The sequence below is a fragment of the Cebus imitator genome, unplaced genomic scaffold (assembly GCF_001604975.1).
Source record: "Cebus imitator isolate Cc_AM_T3 unplaced genomic scaffold, Cebus_imitator-1.0 Scaffold458, whole genome shotgun sequence".
Classification (NCBI taxonomy): Eukaryota; Metazoa; Chordata; class Mammalia; order Primates; family Cebidae; genus Cebus; species Cebus imitator.
In genome coordinates this window covers 1,012,549-1,036,376 of record NW_016107773.1, presented here as the reverse complement: position 1 = coordinate 1,036,376, position 23,828 = coordinate 1,012,549, and the positions used below count along the sequence as shown (strand labels likewise).

At 40.6% G+C, this 23,828-nt stretch overlaps 1 protein-coding gene across 4 annotated transcripts in view; it reads left to right on the top strand.

Annotated features, from left to right (window-relative positions):
- The window catches only part of PLAC1 (placenta enriched 1), a 193,496-nt gene that overhangs the window by 144,684 nt on the left and 24,984 nt on the right, over positions 1-23,828 (top strand). For 3 of the 4 annotated variants that reach the window (XM_037732607.1, XM_037732608.1, XM_037732606.1), the window contains exon 2: positions 15,601-15,672. The exons of the other annotated variant lie outside the window; for it this stretch is intronic. The gene's annotated coding sequence lies outside the window, so the exon portion shown is untranslated. The remainder of the gene's footprint in view (positions 1-15,600; positions 15,673-23,828) is intronic. 4 annotated transcript variants of the gene reach the window in all.

The following is a 23,828-nucleotide window of genomic DNA, read 5'->3' as shown; positions in this document are numbered from 1 at the left end:
TTGAGATGGAGTCTGCTTTGTTGCCCAGGCTGGAGTGCAATGGCTCGATCTCAGCTTACGGCAACTTCTGCCTCCCGGGTTCAAGCAATCTCCTGCCTCAGCCTTTCAAGTAGCTTGGATCACAGGTGGGTGCCACCACGCCCGGCTAATTTTTGTATTTTTAGTAGAGATGGGGTTTTGCCATGTTGGCTAGGCTACTCTTGAACGCCAGACCTAAAGTGATCCACCAGCCTTGGCCTCACAGAGTGCTGGGATTACAAGCATGAGACACCACACCTGGCCAGGATCTAATTTTTATAAACGAGTAAAAATTTCTTAATCTAATGGGGAAAATGTTCTGAAACAGGCAATGTGGAATAATGGAAAACAAACTGGCCTGCCAGGGGGAGAGGGGAGAAGGAAGGAAGGAGTGTCCTAGTTCCTTTGGGTGTGAAGGGTGACCCAAGAAGTGTAAGCTTTGAAGTGTTATTTTACTTTTCTAAGCCTGTTTCTGATTCTGATTCAGTAAATACTTACTTTAGCTACACACAGTGCCTAGTTTTCTGAATAAGTGATAGAGAGAAAAAGAAAGCAATGAATATATGAATGAATATATAAAGAAAGTGAATGAATATATGACAGAATGGTAAGGATTTGTGGAGTTCATGGAGTTGGTTTGAAGCTTAAATGAAATAATGGTTATGAGTTCTCATTTTCTAACACTTTACACTTAATACATTATCTGTATACTCACTATCTTATTTGAATCTTTCAAGGCACCTGTGAGATAAACAGGGTAAGGACTGTTACCTGTCTGATAGAGGGAATTGAGGCTCGGAGAGGTGAAGAGGCAATAGATGATGGAACTAGGGGCTTCTGATTCAGTGCTCCTTCAAATGTTCTACACAACCTCTGACTTTCAGATGAAAAGTTCTTTTAAGGTTGGGTGCAGTGGCTCACACCTGTAATCCCAGCACTTTGGGAGACCAAGGCAGGTGGAGGACGCTGGGAGTTGGAGACCAGCCTGACCAACATGGAGAAACCCCGTCTCTACTAAAAATACAAAATTAGCCCGGTGTGGTGGTGCATGCCTGTAATTCCAGCTACTCGGGAGGCTGAGGCAGGAGAATCACTTGAATGCGGGAGGCAGAGGTTGCAGCGAGCTAAGTATGCGCCACTGCACTCCAGCCTAGGCAACAAGAGCGAAACTCCATCAAAAAAAAAAGAAGAAGAAAAAAAAAAAGAAAAAGAAAAGAGGAAAGAAAAAGAATGAATAAAAGAGAAGGTTTTTAAAGAAGAAAGTGTTATAGGACCACCACATAGGATCTGTGACCTATAACTAAACGCCTTTTATACGAGGACTTAAACACTGGAGGTGGGCTTAGAAGAAGAAATATCAAGCTAGAACTAATGATGCTATTGAAGATCACAGTAAGACCTTGTCAACTTAAAACACAAGAGGACAGGGGGAAATGGTGTTGGAATGACTTGGGTTTGGATTATCTAATATTTCTGTAAAAGAACAATGAGACCTCTAGTTGGCAAGGAACTAGCAGTTGATATTTAGAATAACATGGGCCAGTATAAGAAGGTTGACTATAGACTCAAGTGAGTCAGGCAGTATCTACTTAGTTTGTCCCCATCTACTGCTTAGCAGGAGCAGACTTGTGATCTGAGTTTTCTCCAGGTTTACATAGGTCTTAGGACCTTTGACCAATGATACTGAATAGAGCTGTTTAATACAGTCATATTGTCTAGTTCCCATCCAGTAAAGCTATTCCTATCTGATGAGTTGCTGCCCACCCTCCAGTGACAAAAAAAAAAAAAAAAAAAAAAAAAAAAACAACAACAACTTACTGCCTACTGTACCTATAGTTTCCAAGCTCTGTGTTCTGAACAGTTCTGATGATGGTCATCTCTGCCATCATCATTTCTAATGCATGGGCCACTAGGGAAATATAGACATGTTCATCATAAGTGTACCTCATGCAGGCAATTAGACATTGAAAACAAAATTTTTGTAAAGCAAATCTTTATTTTTGTTGCCTAGATCAGCTTGTTATTTAAAAGAATTATTGATCCCTAGTTTATCATTTTCTAAAACATAGAATTAGGTTTTCTTTTTTTTCTTTGTTTTTTTGAGATGAAGTCTTGCTCTGTCTCCCAGGCTAGAGTGCAGTGACACGATCTCAGTTCACTGTAACCTCTGCCTCCCAGGTTCAAGTGATTCTCCTGCCTCAGCCTCCTGAGTAGCTGAGATTACAGGCACATGCCACGAGGCCGGGCTGCTTTTTGTATTTTTAGTCGATACAGGGTTTCACCATGTTGGCCGGGCTGGTCTCGAACTCCTGACTTCGTGATCCACACGCCTCAACCTCCCAAAGTGCTGAGATTATAGGTGTAAGTCACCATGCCCGGCCAGAATTAGGTTTTCTTAACATAGGAGTTTTAAACATGGGGTCTGTTGCTCTTGGATTAGCTACAAGAAGCTGGGTGAATTTTTCTGAAACTATGTGCACAATTGTATTTTTGTTTTTATACATTTTTCTGAGAGGATCTACAGCTTTCCTCAAATTCTCAAAAGGGTTGACACCCAAAAAGATGAAGAAAAACTGGCTGAAAAAAATAGTGGAACTGTAATTGTGTTTGTGAGTCTTAAAATATGCAGCTTCAACCACAATTTATTAAGAAGGTAGCTTTGTCTCTGTCAATTGCATGGTCTGGTTCTCTTCCTTCTGCTACCTCTGAAGAATAGGTACCCATGGGACATAGTGCCAAGCTTTGACTTTCTCTCTGTTGGATTTGCAGGGTAATAACCATGCTAATAGGAGTTGAGTGGCAATTGTTGTAGACTGAAATAAGGTATTGTTTGATAACATTTCCAAGTCCTTGTCCTCAGTTGTCAACCCCAGAGTACAGCCTATAAGGCAGACATCTTTGTTTCATGACTTCAGCTTTAGAATCATAGTCCTCTGTGATCTTGGGAAAGTCACTTAATCTCTCTGAGCCTCAGTTTTTAATCCGACAGATGGGGATAATAACAGGGTTGTTCTGAGGATTATAAGTGAGGTGATGAGGCTGGGCACGGTGGCTCAAGCCTGTAATCCCGGCACTTTGGGAGGCTGAGGTGGGCAGGTCACTGGAGCCCAGGAATTCAAGACCAGCCTGGGCAACATGGCAAAAACCCAACTCTATAAAAAAATGTAAAAAGTAGCCAGGCATGGTGGCACACACCTGTAGTCCCAGCAGCTAGGGAAGCTAAGGTGGGGGGTTTGCTTGAGCCTGGGAGGTTGAGGCTCCAGTGAGCCATGATCACACCACTGCACTCCAGCCTGGGCAACAGAGTGAGACTCTGTCTCCAATCAAAAGTGGCATGATGTATATAATGTGCTGGAAACATAGTAAGTGCTTAATAAATAGCAATGCCAGTGGTACCTGTGCTGATAACCAAGTTTTAAGAAAATCCAAAGCTCTTTCCTGGGGATGTGGATAGCTCTGTCTGCAAGCTACCTTGCTGCCTGGCACCATCTCAGTGGTCCATCCATGGGCATGGGAACAAAACCAGTTGGACCTTTGCCACTTTATTCAAAACATAGGGTTTGGCCTATTCAACACTTGTCCTCTGCTAGAAACTGTTGAGGAGCCCTGAAACCATGTTTGACTATTAAACCCTGAAGCTCTATGTAGGAAAAAGGGAGGAACAATTGGTGCAGTCAAATCAGCTCAATAGCTCCAGTTGGTGCTTTGACCCAGCAGCAATAATAGTGTCCATAGGGCCTTCCCATGCCTGTTCTCATCTGATCCTCAAAACAGCCATATGAGGTAAGCAGAGCAGGTGCTGGAAAAGCCACTTATGCGGCAATGATACAAGCAAGTCCAGAAGTTTTGGGGACTTTGTGAAAATGCAGTGGTTTGTAAATAAGTGAAATTAGTGTGTTAGCAAGAAATGTTTATTGAGTATTAGTTTTTGAATATTTAGTTTATTGAGTATAACTGAACATAGCACAGTGCTGGGCACATTGAAAGGCTCATACAGTCAGATTGGAGTGGCAAGAATTTCATGACAATGCATCAAAAAGATTATAGATCATGATGAAGTGGGATTTACCCCTGGGATGCAAGGTTAGTTTAACATACACACATCAATGTGATATACTACATTAACAAAATGAGGCTAAAAACCACCTGATCATCTTAATAGATGCAAAAAATTATTTTACAAGGTTCAACATCCTTTCTTGATAAAAACTCTCAACAAATTAAGTATAGAAGGAGCTTACCTCACACAGTAAAGACCATTTGTGAAAAAGCCCGAAGTTAACATCATAATCAGTGGGGAAAACTGAAAGCTTTTCCTCTTCTAAGATTAAGTACTAGGCAAGAATTCCACTCTAGCCCCTTGTATTCAACATAGTATTGGAAGTACTCACCTGAGCAACCACACACTTATTTAAGCCATCTAAATAAGAAAGGAAGAAGTAGGCCGGGCATGGTGGCTCATGCCTGTAATCCCAGCACTTTGGGAGGCCGAGACAAGCAGATCACTTGAGATCAAGAGTTTGAGATCAGCCTGGCCAACATGCTAAAACCCTGTCTGTACTGAAAATACAAAAATTAGCTAGGCGTGGTGGCTCGCACCTGCAGTCCCAGCTGCTTGGGAGGCTGAGGCATGAGAATCGCTTGAATCCAGGAGGCAGAGGTTGCAGTGAGCTGAGATCATGCAAATGCACTCCAGCCTGGGCAACAGAGCCAGATCCAGTCTCAAAAAAAAGAAGAAGAAAATAAAGGAAGAAGTCAAATTATTCCTTTGTAGATGACATGATCCTATATGTAGAAAATAGATTCCATTAAAAGACCTGTTAGACCTAATACTGTAAATGAATTTAGTAAAATTGATGATACGAAACCAACATACAAAAATCAACGGTGTTTCTATACACTAACTACAAACTATACCACAAAAGAATCAAGAAAACAATCCCATTTACAGTAGCACCAAAAGGAACAAAATATTTAGGAATAAATTTAACCAAGGAGAAAAAAGATCTGTTACACTGAAAACTAAAAACATTGTTGAAATAAATTGAAGAAGATACAAATAAATGGAAAGATATCCCATGTTTATGGATTGGAAGAATTAACACTGTTAAAACGTCCCTACTACTACCTAAAATGATATTCAGGCTGGGCGTGGTGGCTCACGCCTGTAATCCCAACACTTTGAGAGGCTGAGGTGGGTGGATCACTGGAGGTCAGGAGTTCGAGACCAGCGTGGCTAACATGGTGAAACTCTGTCTCTACAAAAAAATAAAATAAAATAAAAATACAAAAATTAGCCAGGCATGATGGTGGGCACCTATAATCCCAGCTACTCGGGAAGCTGAAGCAGGAGAATAGCCTGAACCCAGGAGGCAGAGGCTGCAGTGGCCAAGATAGCACCACTGCACTCTAGCCTGGAAGGCAGAGCGAGATTGTCTCAAAAAAAGAAAAGTGACATTCAGATTTGATGTAATCCCAATCAAAATTCCAGCAGCATTTTTCGCAGAAATAGAAAAAACAATTCTAAAATTTGTTTGGAACCACAAAAGACTCCAGATAGCTGAAGCAATCTTGAGAGGGAAACAAAGAGAAAGTTGGGGGCATCCCCCTTCCTGGTTTCAAATTATATTACATGCAGGTGGTCCAGTGGCTCATGCCTGTAGCCCCGGCACTTTGGGAAGCCAAGGTGGGAGGAGAGCTTGAGTCCAGGAGTTTGAAACCAGTCTCAGAAACATAGCAAGATCCTGTCTCTACAAAATAACTTTTTTTTGCTGGGCGTGGTGGTAGTCCTGCAGTCCTGGCTACTTGGGAAGCTGAAGAGGGAGAATTGCTTGAGCCCAGGAGTTCATGGTTACAGTGAGCTATGATTGTGCCACTGGTTTCCAACCTGGGTGACAAGCAAGACCCTGTCTCTAAAAGAAAAAAATAATAAATTATATTAAATATCTATAGTAACCCAAACAGTATAGCTCTGGCATATAAAAAGACATATAGACCAATAGAATAGAATAGAGTGCCCATAAATAGATCCAAGTATACGCTGTCAACTAATTTTTAACAAGGGTGCCAAGAAGACACCATGGGGAAAGCGCAGTGTCTTCAACAAATGCTGTTGGAAAAACTGGATATAAAAATGAGATTAAACTTTTATACCATACACAAAAGTCAACTCAAAATTCATTAAAGACCTACATGTAAGACCTGAAACCATAAAACTAGAAGAAAACAGCAGAAAAGCACCTTAACACTAGCTTTGGCAATGATATTTCAGGTATCACAACAAAAGCTCAGGCTACAAAAGCAAAAATAAAGAAGCGGGACTACATCAAACTAAAAAGCTTCCAAACAGCAAGAAAAATAATCAACAAAATGAAAAGGCAGCCTACAGATTGGGAGAAAAGATTTGCAAATAATGTATCTAATAAGGGCTAATAGCCATAATATAAAAGGAACTCACACAACTCAATGGCAAAATAAATCAATAAATAACTTGATTTAAAAATGGGCAAAGGATCTGAAGAGACATTTCTCTAAAGAAAACATACGAATGGCCAACAAATATATGGAAAGGTGCACAACATCACTAATCATTAGGGAGATGCAAATCAAAATCACAATGAGATATCACCTACATCTGTTAGGTTGGCTATTGTCAACAAGTCAAAAGATAACAAGTGTTGGCAAAGACGTGGAGAAAAAGGGATTCCCCCCCCCCAATACACTGCTGGTGGGAATGTAAATTAGTAAAGTCATTATGGAAAACAGAATAGAAGTTCCTGAAAAAATTAAAATTGGGATTACCATATGGCCCATCAATTCTCCTTCTGGATATATACCCAAAGGAAATGAAATCAACACCTCATAGAGATATCTGTCCTCTCATGTTCATTGCAGCATTATTCACAATAGCCAAGGTTCAGAAACAATTAGTGTCCAGGAATGAATGCATGGATAAAGAAATTGTGTCCAGGCACAATGGCTCATGCCTGTAATCCCAATGCTTTGGGAGGCTGAGTCAGGAGGATAGTTTGAAGCCAGGAGTTTCAGACCAGCCTGGGCAATATAGTGAGATCCTGTCTTTACAAAAGTCAAAAAATTAGCTGGGCATGATAGTGCACATCTGTAGTGCCAGCTACTCAGGAGGTGGAGGTGGGAGGATACCTGAGCACATGAGTTTGAGGCTACAGTGAGCTGTGATTGTACCACTGCACTCCGGCCTGGGCAACAGAGTGAGACTCTGTCTCTATATAAAAAAAGGTGTTTTTGTGTGTGTGTGTGTGTGTGTGTGTGTGTGTGTGTGTGTGTGTGTGTGTGTGTGTGTGTATATATATATATATATATATATATGGTGTGTGTGTGTGTATTACATATATGGAATATTATTCAACCTAAAAGAAAGGGTGATTCTACCATTTCTGACAATGTGGCCGAACCTGGAAGACATTAGGCTAAGTGAAATAGACCAGGCACAGAAAGAAAATACTGAATAATCTCACTTATATGTAGAATGTAGAATTTTTTAAAAGTCAAATACAGAAAGTGAGGAGATGTAACTTAAAGGGTACAAATATGATTTATGTAGGACGAATAACTCTAGAAAGCTGATGATGTACAGCATGAGGACTATAGTTAATAACATGGTATGTAATTTTCTAAGAAAGTAGAGTTTAGGTGCTCTTACCACACAAAAAATGTACCCCTGTGAAGTGATGGACATATGAATTTGCTTGATTGTATTTTACTGTGTGTGTGTATATATATATATATATATATATATACACACATCATGTTATACATCTCAAACATATATGCCATAAAAACATTTTCAAAGAATACATGAAAGTAAAAATTGTAAGAAAGTATGCTAGACACTGGATGATCTGGTACAGCTAAGGGCTGTGAGACTGTAGTGAGGGGAAGATGTAGGTCAGTTGCGGGATCCAGGGAAGGCTTCCTGGAGGAGGTGGGCCCTGGGCTGCCAGGGATGTGGAGGGAAGCAGTCTGGTAGGCAGTTAAGCAGGAGCATAGAGGCTGGGATGAGTAGACTTGGGGAATGGAGGGGCTCACACAGTGGTCAGCCAGGGAGTTCACTTTGGGAAACGGTGGGAATTTTGGTCAAAGAGGTTATGGAAGGCATTGATTGCTCAAACAAGGGAGGGGGACTGGACTTGATTTGGTAGGCAGTGAGCAGTGAGGTGTGGCAACAGAGCGGCAAGAAAAGGGAGTAGAGTCGGAGAGTCCACCTGGGAGCCAGGAGTAAGAATCCAGCCATCAGTGGTCAGTGTGGGCTAGGATGAAGCCATGGAAACAAAGAAAGAGGAAGGATGAAAGCACTCGCTGGTCTCTAGAGCCTTTGGCTGGAGTAACACAAAGACTTTTCTCTCTGTAAGAAGCAAGTCCATTTTTGGTCTTTATATTTCTACAACATGAGAAATACCTCTTTCATCCAGGAGCACGTGTCCTGCTTGAAGAAAACCAGGCAAGACAACTTGCAAAGGAGAGAACCTGAGAGGTGACTTTTCATGTTGCACCACGGTTCTTCACCAAAGGAGTCACAGAGGGTCCTTTGACATAGAAACTGCCCTAACTTATGTCCAAGTTACTGCCCTAGGGACGCTTTGAGGCATGGGATGACAAAGTACCTCCACAGTTCCCTTCCTCCGCCTCTGCCCAGAGTTCTACTTGATGTAACAGGTCTTGTGAGGCTTTTTGGGTGGAAAAATGGTCTCTCAGTTTTCACAGGTGAGTCGTGAACCTGGTCCCACATGGATGCAATTCTGTTGACATTTTAACATGAAAGGTACAAAAGGGAGATCTTGCAAAGGTCTCTCGGGATTCAGTTCCCTGGATTGTCATGAGCATTTCTTTCTCAGATTTGAGCTTTTTCCTTTTATTTTGGAGATGAGGGTCTCACTATGTTGTTCAGGCTGATCTGGAACTCCCAAGCTCAAACGATCCTCCCACCTCAGCCTCCCGAGTTGCTGGGTTTACCAGTGTTAGCCACCCAACCCATCTCGGCTTTGAGCATTTCTTTCAGAAATATGAGTGAGGTGGTTTCATGTAGAGACCCCTCTGAGGCTGCTATGTGTGCCTGAGAAACCCATGCCTGACCCAATCCCCACATACCCTCAAGTACAAATGGGGTGGAACCCCCGCAGGGGTTCCTGCACTTGACCAAGATTGCTCTTGGAGGCTGGATTCAGTACAGGTTCAGCTACTCCAGCTCAGGGGCAGGGCAAAGCAAAGGTACCAATACATTCATCTGGCTGGAAAAGGAGGATTTTGTTCTTATGAACTTTTAAATATAAAAATAAATATATTTTTATATATATTTAAAGGAATATAAAAATGACATTGTTGTGTTTCAGTTGCTGTGCTGGATGAAGTGTCCTGTGGCTCTGTACGGAGATCGTGTATTTCCTTATGTATATTTCCATATAGATATATTTCCTTATATACAAATGTCTGCACAGTTGTGTTTGGGAGCCCGAGACTAAAATTAAGACCCTGACATTTTTGAAATTTTGTTGGATAGAAACTAGGGGTGGAGAAATCCCATTTAATTGCTGAGAGTAGTTTTTAGCTTATAAGAGATGAAACCTTTGATATTCATTTAGGACAAACTCTTCCTGTTTTAGTGATAGCATCTCCTGTATATTGAGAGCTTTCTATGTGTCCAGCACTGTGCTAAAAACCCTTTACATACATAATCTCATTTACTCTTACAGCACCCTTAAGTGAGATAATATTATTGTCCTCCATTTACGGAGGGGGAAACTGATGGAAAGGGAGACTTAGGGACTTAAGGCAAGGTGGCTAATAGGTGGAAAGCTGAGGTTTGAACCCATAGTCTTAATGACTATGCAAAACTTCCTGGAGAGGAGTACTTAAGTTTCTTCTCCCTGCAAATTTAAAGAAAATACTTTCTAATGAAAATCAAATGTAGTTCAAGAAGCAAAAATGGCTTTGCAATGAGGAAGATATATAAAGTTGTCTACCAGAGAGGCAGAGTAGCACTTCTGCAAACTAGTTTGCTATTGGAGCAATTACATCTTGGCTGAAGAGAGAACAAGTACGATAAGGTGATGTCGAATGCAGTTTGACTTCAAGACCCTTGAGTGTGCGAAGGCCAAGGGCCAGAGGCTGACAGGCCTGAGAAACCATAGCAACCATGGAGCTGCTTCTAAGCCCAGGGGTCCAAGTGTGACCTAGAGTTTGGCAGATCAGACAGCCAGCACTTTGCACTAAACCTACACCTGCCTTGTGTCTCGTGTCTTTTTATCATGGTAGTTTTTGACTGGTTGTTTCTGGCCCACTGAAAAGTTTTCATTTTTGCGCTGTCCACTGTGCATCCAACTACCGTATTGAACTCTCTTATTCATTCTTTTGTGAAATTACAATTCACTTAACACTTCTTGGGTTTCAAGATATCCAAGCATATCATTACAAATATATATGCATATATATGTGTATATATATAGTAAGGTGCTCAGAGAGGCTTAGTAACTTACTCTAGGTCACACAGCTAATAAGTGATAGTGCACAGATTTAAGAACAGGCCTACCTTCAGATCCTGAGTTGTAAATTACTATACAATATCTCTCATACACAAATCACATTTTTTGTAAAAATGAGATGATACTGTATGCATTCTTTGTAACGTCCTTTCACTTAACAATGACTTTCTTATATGCCTAGATATATTCAAAAACATAATTTTAATGGATGTATAAAATACCTTTATCATAAAAGCATAGGCTGGGAGTGGTACCTGACACTGTAATCCCAGTACTTTGGGAGGTCAAAGTTGGCAGATCACTTGAGCCCAGGAGTTTGAGACCAGCCTGGGCAACGTGGCAAAACACCATCTCTACAAAAAAAGACAAAAATTAGCCAGGCATGGTGGTATACACCTGTAATCCCAGCTACTCAGAAGGCTGAGGTAGGAGGATCACTTGAGCCTTGGAGGTGGAGGTTTGCATGAGCCGTGATCACATCACTGTCCTCTAGCCTGGGCGACAGAGTGAGACCCCGCCTCAAAAAAGTATAATAATTAACATTTATTGAGTGCTTAAGATGGGTAAGGCATCTTAACATGGATTATTTCAAATAAATTTGTTTATGTGAGACAGGATTACTGGTTGTTGTAGTCGTATCAGTTCAGAAACTCCAGCCTGCCACTATCCTATTTGCTGGCATCCCAACCTGTCACCCCCAACCAGCTTTGGAGCCGTGGGATCTGCATGGATTATTATGCCACACAATGCAAAATGGCCTTGTCTTATTCATATGGATAAAGAGTAAGCAGCACGTATCTGGAGTGAGCACTGAGCACAGGCCATGGCAAGGGTGGCCAGAGTGACCCTCCATGTTGGCAAGGGGCTCATGAGGCTGGGTGCAGTGTCTCATGCCTGTAATCCCAGCACTTTGGGAGGCCGAGATGGGTGAATCACGAGGTCAGGAGATCGAGACCATCCTGGCCAACATGGTGAAACCCCATCTCTACTAAAATACAAAAAATTCACCAGATGTGGTGACGCACACCTGTAGTCCCAGCTACTCAGGACGCTGAGGCAGCAGAATTGCTTGAAGTCAGAAGGCAGAGGTTGCAGTGAGCCTAGATCACGCCACTCCACTCCAGCCTAGCAACAGAGCAAGACTCCGTCTCAAAAAAGAAAAGAAAGAAAGAAAAGAAAAAGAAAAACGATACAAAATGATAGAATAAATGGAACAAAGCACATTCACAGTGTTGTCCAGCCACCACCACTATCAATTTCCAGAACATTTTCATCATCCCAAAAGGAAATCCTATCCCTCTTGAAGTACTCACTCCCTGTTCTTCCCCTAACCCTATATAACCACTGATCTATTTTCTGTATCTGTGGATGTGCACATTGTGGATATTTCATATAACTGGGATCATATAGCAGTCCTTTTGTGTCTGGCTTCTTTCACTTAGCATATATTCTCAAGGTTCATCCAAATTGTAGCATGTATAAGCATTTCATTCCTTTTTATGGCTGAATAATATTCCATTGTACCAATATACGACATTTTGCTTATCCATTCATCAGCTGATGGACACTTGGATTGTTTCAACCTCTTGGCTATTATGAATAGTGTTGCTACACATTTGGGGTACAAGTTTTTGTTTCAACACCTATTTCCAATTCTATTGGATATGTACCTAGGAATAGACTTGCTGGGTCATATGGTAAATCTGTGTTTAACTTACTGAGGAACAAGACAATAGCACTACTTTTATTGTTGTAAAGAAAAACTCAACAGCCAAAACATAATTATATGGAGATATATATTTTTGTATATTTCTTTTGCAGTTTGGGGAGATGGTCTCGGGTACAGTGTCTCTTTGCATTGCTCCTGCAGGGTACTGAGCCACCTCTATCCTCACAGCAACCTCCTCTCCATCATCGATCACTTCAGGTCACTCAGTGATGAGCAAGCCAGCTCATAGCACTTTTCAGCTAAACGAATTCGTAAATCACAGAAACCAACATTTGTCAGACACAGCTATCCTGATTCTTGTTGAGAATAAAATGCTCGTATTTCTCTTGGACAAGTCCCCTAGTCTCCAGGCATTTGTCTGCTTTCCCCATGGGCAAATAAAAACAGGAATCTTATTAGTGGTCTCTAGTCATCTCACAGCATTGTGGGGAGAGCTGAAGCCGGATGAATGGACATCCCTGGGCTTGTGGAGTTCTCATCAAGTGGGCAATGACGGGTATGATCCTCTTTGGAGCCTGTCACTGATGTTGACATTGAGAATACCAGCGTGGAAACAAATGCTGTCTTTGTCACAGGCTCAACTACAGGGGCCTCTCCTTCCCAAAGCTGGCAGCTGAGGCTAAGTACTTGAGATCTCTGGGCCAGCTGTTGTGAAGTAAACGCCAGGCAGTAGGTAAGGCAAGATTCAGAGCTGGGCAGAAAGCCAGGCTGGAGTGGGGGCACTGATAGGAGTGGAGCATAAAAGTTGGCAAACAAGTACTTTCCAAGTAGGTTTTAAAAAATCCAGTTTGGCCTCTAAAGTAGACAAAGCACCAATGGGGCGGGGTGGGGGGGTGCAGGGCTGGGGGTGCTGCCTGAAAATGCCTGCTCTAACTCACTATCAGCTAAAGAAGATTCTAGAGCTGGAAAGGCACTGTGAGCAATGTTTCCCAAGGAGCCTCCCCTTGGAGCACAGAAAGATAGCCACACCCTTTGAAGTTAGCTGGGAACTTACAAAGGGCAGTGTTGTTTCCACTAAGGAAGAATGATAACCCTGCATAATGGTGTCCTTATTCTGTAAACCCCAGACCTTGTGCGATGAGGGGCAAGTGCGCCTGTGGGCCCCAGCAAAGGGGGAGGGTTGGCAAAACACATACTTTTAGCTTGCTTGCGGGTCAACATGGAAGGTCTTCCCTAGGAAGACGGTGTGGTCAAAGTCAGGGGTCTGTTTCAACTTTCTTCCAAGGATGATTGCTAAATCAGATCAAAATACCTTTTTAATTTGATGATGGCTGATGCAGGTTTGGTTTCCAAATGCACATATCTTCTGTCATATTTGATGTATTTCAGTGAATCATGCTACAAGCTGAGAGGCTCTAGAGATGAAAGGCTGATGAGAAAAAAATGGATGAGCCCATTGTTTTACATCAGAATGAGAATGGTGATATTTCTGAGTAGTGGGATTCCTGTCACACAAAAGGGGAAGTCAGTAGGCTAGCAGTAGCTGCCAAGGGCAGCTTATTAGACAGTTATTAGGGAATAGAGTCCTAAAATTGGAATTTTAACATAGACTTGACCAACTTTGGGATGCCTATGTTATTGTGTCATACATGCTTATGTCAGGGACCACTTCCAAAATTCTGACTCATCTCCCAGGCTAATGAAACCGTTTCAGTACGTGAATTACACTCCTGGTGTCATCCAAGGGAATTTTTGTCAACCCTGGTGCCCAGGACTGATTCCATTAGGCCTAGGAGAAGCTATGTGGTGCAACAGAAAGAGCCACGAAGAGCCCCGAGCTCCAGTCCTAGCTCTGTTGCCAATTAACTGTCATTCCAAGTGAATTTTTTAATGAATCTGTGTCTTGGTTTCTTCAGCAGTTAAAAAGAGACTGTTGAATTTGATGAGTTGGTCTCTTCCAGCTTTAAAAATAAAAATGCATGTTGCATAGCTTGGCATTCAACAAAGAATTGTGGATATATGCAAGTAATCGAATTTTATAGTTTTCTTTAGGTATGAAGGAGACCTTAAACATCACATAGTCCAGCCCCTTTATCATACAGATGGAGAACCCAAGGTCCAGAGAGGGGAAGGGATTTGCTCAATTAGTGCAAAATTAGGGTTAGAGAATAGGTTTCTAGATTCCCAGTCCAGTGCTTTTCCACTACATTCATTTTTAAATCAAAGTAATACATGACCATGGTTTAAAAATATCAAATAATATAGAGAGCTGGTAATAAAAAACAACGGCTCTCTGCCCCACTCCTCCCCATCCCCAGTCCCACTCCTCAGAGGCAACCATTTTGAACAGATTCTGTTGGCAATTCATCTGATAGTTACATCTGTATCTCTAAATATTACTCTATTCCTATTCTTGGTGTATCCATTTTGGACATTGTCTATTGATTCCCTGTTGTAAAAATGAAAGATTTAGCTCACTTAACATTACTCCCAACTGCCTCTCTTTCTTCCACCTCCCCATGTTTGATAGTAGTATTTTTACGAGACTTTTTAAATTTTACTTTTTAAAATAGTGTGCTATTTTAAAATTTGCTTTTTTGGTGTACAGTTCTATGAGTCTAGGCAGATACATAAAGTCACGTAACTGCCACCACAATGATGATACAGAACAGTTCCAGTACCCCCAAAATCCCCTCATGCTGCCCTTTGTAATCAGCTCCTCCCTTTAACCCCTACATTGATCTGTTTTCTTGCTACAATTTTGTCTTTTTCAGAATGTCCCAGAAATTGAATCATACACTATGTAACCCTTTGAGACTGACTTCTTTCACTCAGTGTAACTATTTTGAGATTCATGTATCTGTTTTTCATTCCTTTGTATTGCTGAATAGTATTCCATTGCATGGATGTACCACAGCTTATGCATTCACTAGATCATTTCAGTTATTTCTGGTTTGATAGCATTATTTTTCGCTATTCTATTGGTTACTTTTCAACCGGAAATCATATACTGAAACGTCTACTTCTTGTACCATCATCCACTATATAGTAAGTAGGTCTTCCTTTTCAGAATAGTAAATGCTTTGGACTGATTGAAAAACATAATTTCGTTTCTTTAGTCACAGTTTTAGATGGATTTAATTTGAGGGTGTGATTTGTCTTGGGGGTGGGAAGATTTGTTCAAATGCTGTCCAGCAGCCCTATTCAAGGCTACAGCCATTCTAAATGCCTCCTGTCACATAGGGGGTCTTCTCTAGTACCAGACATGTTTGTTGCTGGGAAGATATACATGTACTTTCTGTTCTGACCGTTGCTAACTCAGGCAGTAGTTTTTGGGAAAAAGACCTTTCTTCATGTGGATTTCAGCTTTTGTCTGTCATGCTTTTTCTGTTCCAGCTGCCTTCGCCAGTGAGCACAAAGCCACATTTCAAAGGAAACTGACAAATTATCCCCAGCTGCCAGAAGGAGGTTAGTTTTCCACGTGTTTTGTGTCCCCCTTTTCTGATAACCAACAAGTTAACTTTCTGAAGGGAACTGACAAAAGCAGAAATTGTCTTTTCACTTAAATGAGTTGTGATTGTTGATTTTTAAAAATATGTGGATTTGTAATATTCCTTTCCATTCCTACTCTAATTTATACCAGGAAATAGAGTGTAAGTGATCTCAATGAAACCTCTATTGTTTGCAAGATTTATATTATGCGTTCTGGATTTTTAAGTGCTTACAAAATCTAAATTAATTTTTAAATTATCTAGCACAGCGTCTTTACTCAATGAGTAGCCATTTAAAGGCTGAATAATGTCAGCCCTGGCCATAGAAATTTATGTGTTGTTATATTTCATTTGCATTTTTAACCATCTTTGTACATGTGTTATAGATCTAGCACTTATGCTGTATAACAACAGGAGAGATGCCTAGCACAACACCCTACACACAGTAGGTGCTCACTAAATGCCATCTGAATTGAAATGACCCAAAAGAGAATCATGTATACATGATGATAAAATATTCTGTGTTAATGCAGTGAGTCAGGCATTCTCAAACACTAATAGGAATGCAAATTGGTAAAACTCTCCCACAGGGCAACTTGGCAAAATGCTCCAAAGCCTTAACAATATTCTTATCCTTTCACCCAGTAATTCTCTATCTAAGGATTCATCCTAAAAGAAAATGGAGATGCACAAAATACAAATGCACAGAAATTCATTGTGCCCTCATTTGAAATAGAGAAAAAGTGGAAACAACTTCAGTTATCCATACTATGAAATCCTATGCAGTAACATTTACACTAGGAAATGCAACGTAGTTATTTAAAATCATGCTTACAAGAATATTTAATGACATGAGTAAATGTTCAGAGTCTAAATTAAGTGGGGAAAAGGAGGATACACAGACGAACGTACAGTGAAATCCCAAGTGTCTTTGTTTGTGTGTGTGCATGCAGAAAAAAAAGACTAGAAAGAAATAATAGAAATTAACAATGGGCCAGGGACAATGGCTCACACCTCTAATCCCAGCACTTTGGGAGGCTGAGGCAGGTGGATCATGAGGTCAGGATATCAAGGCCAACATGTTGAAACACTGTCTCTACTGAAAATACAAAAAAAAAAAAAAAATAGCTGGGTATGGTGGCGCACACCTGTAATCTCAGCTACTCGGGAGGCTGAGGCAGGAGAATAGCTTGAACCCAGGAGGCAGAGATTGCAGTGAGCTGAGATCGCACCACTGCACTCCAGCCTGGCGACAGAGTGAGACTCCATCTCAACAGAAAAAAAAATGAAATGTTAACAATGATTAGCCAGCCATAGTGTCACATGCCTGTTGTCCTAGCTACTCGGCAGGCTGAGATGGGAGGATCCCTTGGATCCCGAAGTTTGAGGCTGCAGTGAGCTGTGATCACACCACCTTGCTCCAGCCTGGGTGACCATGTCCCTAAACAACAAACTACAAAACAATAATCATCCCTGTGTTGTGGGATTATGAGTCATTTTAATTTTCTTATTTTTGTAATGAGCTTATCTTACTTTAACCAATTTTTTTTAATTTGAAAGAAGTAAATACTACTTAGGCTGGAGGGCTGACATTCATAAGATCCTAGTAATGAGATATCCATTTCTCCAACCAGTGTCAATTCTTCATCCTTAAAAAAAAAATTCAGATAGGGTCTCTCTATGTTACCCAGGCCAGAATGCAGTGGGGTGATCATAGCTCACTGGAGCCTCAAACTCTTGGGCTCAGTGTCAGCTCTTCAGATACCATATGGACGGTTACGGCAGTAGTCAGTTTTTAGAAAAACTAAAGCCCAGAAGTCTTTTCAGATTTAAGTGCTCTGAGGGGCCAGGTACAGTGGCTCATGCCTGTAATCCTAGCAGTTTGGGAGGCCAAGGTGGGTGGCTCACTTAAGCCTAGGCATTCAAGACCAGCCTGGGCGACATGGCAAAACCTCGTCTATACAAAAAATTTAAAAATTAGCCAGGTCTGGTGACAATCGCCTGTAATCCCAGCTACTCGAGAGGCTAAGGTGGGAGGGTTGCTTGAGGCCAGACGTTCCAGCACAGCCTAGGCACCGTAGGAAGACCCCATTTCAACAAAGAAAAGATGTGAAAAATAAGCAGACATGATGGTATATGCCTGTAGTCCTAGCTACTCAGGAGGCTGAGGCTGATCATAGCCCAGGAAGTCAAGGCTGCAGTGAGCTGTGATCACACCACTGCACTCCAGCATAGGTGACAGAATGAAATCCTATGTCAAGAATAATAATAATAATAATAATTCTCTGAGCCTTAGTTTGATATTGAAAGGCAAATATGTTTTTCCTTTTCTCGAGTCCTAGTTAATTTTCATCCTTCTCTCTCTATCCCCACCCCTTTTTAAACTGTCCAGATCTGGGGAACAAATGTTGAGCAAACTGGAAATAAATAAAATCCAATGGCTTTAAGATACCACAAATCCCTCCCTTCCTGTGTACTAATGGCTACCTGCCCATTTACTCCCCAGAGTGAAGGGCTAGAGTCAGCCAAAATGGAGGCTTTTCTGATTCAAGCGTGAAAAATGCAAATGCTCAAAAGATAGAAAAACTTGGGAAGTCTGAAAAGATTGAGACACAACATGTGTAACCCTCTCTTCCCTAGATTCTTAGCTTCACATGATATAAACTGGTGGGCTCTGCTGGAGGAAAAACTCAATCATAGAAGGCAGATGTATTAGTCTGTTCTCATGCTGCTCTGAAGAAATACCCAGGACTGGATAATTCATAAAGGAAAGACGCTTAATTGACTCACAGTTCCACATGGCTGGGGAGGCCTCAGGAAATTTATACTCATGGTGGAAAGGGTAGCAAACACGTCTTTCTTCACATGGTGGCAGGAGAGAGAAGTCCCGAGCAAAAGAGGGAAAAGCCCCTTGAAAAACCATCAGATCTTGTAAGAACTCACTCATTATCACGAGAACAGCATGAGGGTAGTCACCCGTATGATTCAATTACGTCCCACCAGGTCCCTCCCATGACACTTGGGGATTATGAGAACTACAATTCAAGATGAGATTTGGGTGGAGACACAGCCAAACCATATCAGCAGATATATTGAGGACAGTTCATATCTCGAAGTAATCACACAATCCTAGATCATTAGAGCTGGAAGAAAAATATTCCAGCAAGTATAGGGCTCCTTCCAAATACCAGATACTATGCTAATCCAATGTTATCTCATAAAAAAAAATACCTACCAATGCACTTCATTTAATACATGAGGAAACTGGAGCCCTGAGAGAGGTTATTAATTACCTTAGCTCACATCATTTGTTGGCTGCTAAGATGGGATAGTTCCTATATCTTCTGGAGACTCTCAAGTGAAAAGATGGGTTTTTCTAGTCTAATCTTTTCTTCACCTCCAAATATTCCAAATACTGTGTACTTGTGCTTGGATGTTTTGCTAACAACTCAAGCTAATCAGGTACAAAGTTAAATTCACTGTGTTTCCCTCATCTCCCTGTCACCCAGGACCAAAGTCTGTTTTGCTTTTTACTGAATTTCAACCCCAACAAACAGTCTGTTAACAAGTCCTGTCAATTTTTCCTTCAAAAACTACCTCCAGGTACTGACATACTGTCAAGACCACTCAACCTCTACCTTCTTAAAAAAACAACCCTTCTCGACCACTTCAGCCATACTACTGCCTCTCTTCTGGCTTCATACAGCACTTTTAATCTGCATTACACAGTTTAGTTTAGCACTTCTCATTCAGGGGCAATCAGCATGTGCTCAGCAGCATTCATTCATGCTACAAGCGTGTATTGAGTGTCTACTATATTCTACGTCCTGAAATGGAGAATTCACTTTTCTTGTTTTCCCAAATAGACATAAATACCCTGAGAGTCAAGGCCACATCTTTCTTCATAGTTTCTTAAACGCCCAGTACAGTTCTGGGCACATACTGAACACTTGTTAGTTAAAGAGCAGTACAGACTCAAGGAATCTGTCACCAGCTCAGCAGCTGACGAGCTCAGGGGACACTTTAATCTATAGTTCTACTTCAACATCTCACAAGCTACATGAGTATGATCCACTCGTTCAACAAAGACAGCGTATTAAAATGTGAGTTTTTGACACCATACCTCCAGAGATAAGTAATGAGATTTAATAACTAATCAGAGATGTGAGATCCTAAAAGTCGACTTCTGCTTTTAGAGAGATGGAATAGATATACTTTTCCCTATTCCTTTCACTAGGTACAACTATAAACCCTAGTTATTATATATACACAAACATAAGACAACCAAGAAAGATGGAGAGAAGATAGACTCACTGAGGACCTTGAGACTCAAAGAGTGACGCGTTCTTGAGTTCCCCAAGCTTTCTTTTGGCCTCAGGTATCCCAGACCAGCTGCTAGAGAAGCTAGCAATTCAGAAAACACCAATGGGAACAGATTTTTCTTTTACTTTTTCTTTTTTTCTTTTGAGACTGAGTCTCACTCTGTCACCCAGGCTGGAGTGCAGTGGCATGATCTCGGCTCACTGCAACCTCCACCTCCTGGGTTCAAGCAATTCTCCTGCCTCAGCCTCTTGAGTAGCTGGGATTACAGGCATGCACCACCATGCCTGGCTAATTTTTTAAATATTTTGGTAGAGACAGGGTTTCACCATGTTGGTCAGGCTAGTCTCGAACTCCTGACCTCGTGATCTGCCCACCTTGGCCTCCCAAAGTGCTGGGATTTAAGGTGTGAGCCACTGTGCCCGGCCAAGGGAGCAGATTTTTCTAAAGCCCCAACAAAAGCCTCTTCTCTCTAGCCAAAGGACTAGGAAAGGGGCACCCGAAAAAGACAGAAAACTTTTACACAATTGCTGCTCTACTGTAGCCAAACATGGGAGGAAAAACTGTAACCCTCACCTCCAACTGCAAGCAAAGGCTGAGTGGCGAGCCTGATCTTCTACTCCAGTCTGGCAGTAACAAGGCATCCCTTTCCCTTTTTTCTACTAAAGCAATGTCAGAAAAAAAATCACTAAAACATAAGGTTTAATTAAATAAGATCCAGAGTTTCATAACATAATATCCAAAATGAACAGTATTCAATTGAAAATCATTCATCATGCCAAAAACCAGGAAGATTTCAAACTGAATGAAAAAGACAATCAATACATGCCAACACTAAGATGACTGAGATAGAATTATCTGACAAAGATTTTGAAACAGTTATCACAAAAATGCTTCAATGAGCAATTACAAACATGTTTGGAACAAATAAAAAGAACAGGGGACAGCGTGGTGGCTCACGCCTGTAATCCCAGCACTTTGGGAGGCTGGGGCAGGTGGATCACAAGGTCAGGAGATTGAGACCATCCTGGCCAACATGGTGAAACCCTGTCTCTACTAAAATACAAAAAACTAGCTGGGCATGGTGGCACACGCCTGTAATCCCAGCTACTTGGGAGTCTGAGGCAGGAGAATCGCTTGAACCCGGGAGGCAGTGGTTGCAGTGAGCCAAGATCGCATCACTGCACTCTAGCCTGGCGACAGAGCAAGAACCTGTCTCAAAAAAAAAAAAAAGAACAGAAAGTCTCAGCAAAAAAGAATATATAAAGAACCAAATGTAAATTTTAGAACTGAAAAACATAATAACCAAAATGCAAATATCAGTGAATAGGGTGAACAACAGAATGGAGGGGACAAAGGAAAAAAATATTAGCGAACTTGAGTATATAACAATAGAAATTATGCAGAAAACAAATAGACTGGAAAAAAATAACAGAGTCTCAGGGACCTGTAGAACTGTTACAAAAGATAAAACATTCATGTTATTGGAGTCCCAGGATGAGAGGAGGAGACTAGGACTGAAAAGTATTTCAATGAATAATGGCTGAAACTTTTCCAAACTTGGCAAAAGACATAAACCTACAGATTCAAAAAGCTTAGAGAATCCCAAACATGCTAAACCCCAAAAAATCCACACTAAGAGATATCATAGTCCAACTGCTGAAAACTAAAGACAAAGAAAACAATCTTGAAAGCAGACAGAGGAAAAACAATGATTTGGCCAAGCATAGTGGCTCATGCCTGTAATCCCAGCACTTTGGGAGGCCAAGGCGGGTGGATTGTTTGAGCCCAGGAGTTTGAGACCAGCCTGGACAATATGGTGAAACCCCATCTCTACAAAAAGTGCAAAAATTAGCCAGATGTGGTGTTGCACACCTGTAGTCCCAGCTACTCAGGAGGCTCAAGTAGGAAAGTCATTGAGCCCAGTGAGGTTGAGGCTGCAGTGAGCCATGATCATGCCACACTGAACTCCAACCTGAGCAACAGAGTGAGGCTCTGTCTCAAAAAAGAAAATAAAAACAATGATTTGACAGAGAAACTGAGAAACAATTATGTAAATGGCAGTTGATTTCTCATCAGAAACCACATAGCCAGAAGGAATTGGCACATTTTTCAAATATTGAAAGAAAAAAACTAAATCCTATATCCCACAAAAATGTCCTTCAGGAATGAAGGGAGAATGGAGACATTCTCAGATGAAGGAAAATTAAGAAAACCTGTCTCCATCAGAGCTACTCTAAAATAATAACTAAAGGAAGTTCTCTAAACAGAACAGAAATGATAAAATAAATCTTGAAACAGCAATAAGCAAGAAAGAACACAATAAGTAAAAACATGATGAACATGTTAGAATTTCTTTCCTCTCTGAGTCTTCAAATGTTGTTTGATGGTCATAGCAAAAATAATCATACTGTCTGATATAGTTCTAATTGCATGTAGAGGAAATATTTAAGATGATTATATCATAAACTAGGGAGATAAAGGGGCATTAACAGAAGTAGGGTTTTTACACTTCACTCATACTGGCAAAATAACATTACCAGTAGACTGTGATAAGTTATGTATATACAATGTGATACCTAGAACCGCCACTCAAAATCTGTACAAATATATACACTCAATACACTAAAGATAAATCAAAATGTTACAAAATATTCCCCAAAATATTCAAGTACTCATAGGAAGGCAGGAAAAAGAAAACAAAATTAAAAATAAAATGGCAGACGTAGATCCTAACATATCAATAATTACATTAAATGTATATAAGGTCCAAATACACCCATTAGAAGACAGAGACTGGCAGAATGGATAAGATAAAATGACCCAACAGTATGTACTCTACAAGAAACTTGCCTTAAATATAATTATATAAGACGACTGAAAGTAAAAGGAAGGAAAGATACATATCGTGCAAGCACTACTCAAAACAAAGCGTGAGTGTCTATATTAATATCAGATAGACTTCAGAGAAAGAAAATTACCAGAGATGGAGAGGGACATTATATAATGATAAATGGCTCAACTCACCAAAAAGACCTAGCAATCCTAAATGTGCATGCACCGAACAACCAAGCTGTTTGTGAAGCAAAACATGTGAAGCAAAAACTGATAGAACTGAAAGAACATCCATAAAGCCACAATAATAGTTGGAAATTTCAACACCCCTCTCTTAACAATTGATAGAACAACTAGACAGAAAATTAGCAAAAATATAGAATTCAACAATACCATCAATAACAGGATTTAATCAACACATATAGAATACTCCATCCAACACAAGCAGAATACACATTCTGTAGAACATAGCACAAGATAGACCATATTCTGAGCCATAATAAAAGAAATCACAACAAATTTAGAAGAATTATAATTGTACATAGTGTGTTCTCTGATGATAATGGAATCAAATTAGAAATTAATAACAGAAAGATAACAGGAAAACATCCAAACACTTGGAAAATAAACAACATTCTTCTAAATAATCTATGGGCCAAAGAGGCAGTCTCAGGAGAAATATTTAAAATACATTGAACCGAACTGAAAATAAAAGTGTAATATTTCAAAGTTTGTGGGACACGGGAAAAGCCACACTGAGAGGGAAATTTATATCACTAAATTATACGTTAGAAAAGAGAAAAGGTCTTAAATCAGTAATCTAAGTTCCCACCTCAAGAACCTACAAAAAGAACAAATAAACACAAAGCAAGCAGAAGGAAGGAAATAATAAAGATAAGAGTTGAAATTGAAAGAAAGGAAAACAATAGAGAAAATTAATGGGAAAAAATTCTGTTCCTTTGTAAAAAATAAAAATAA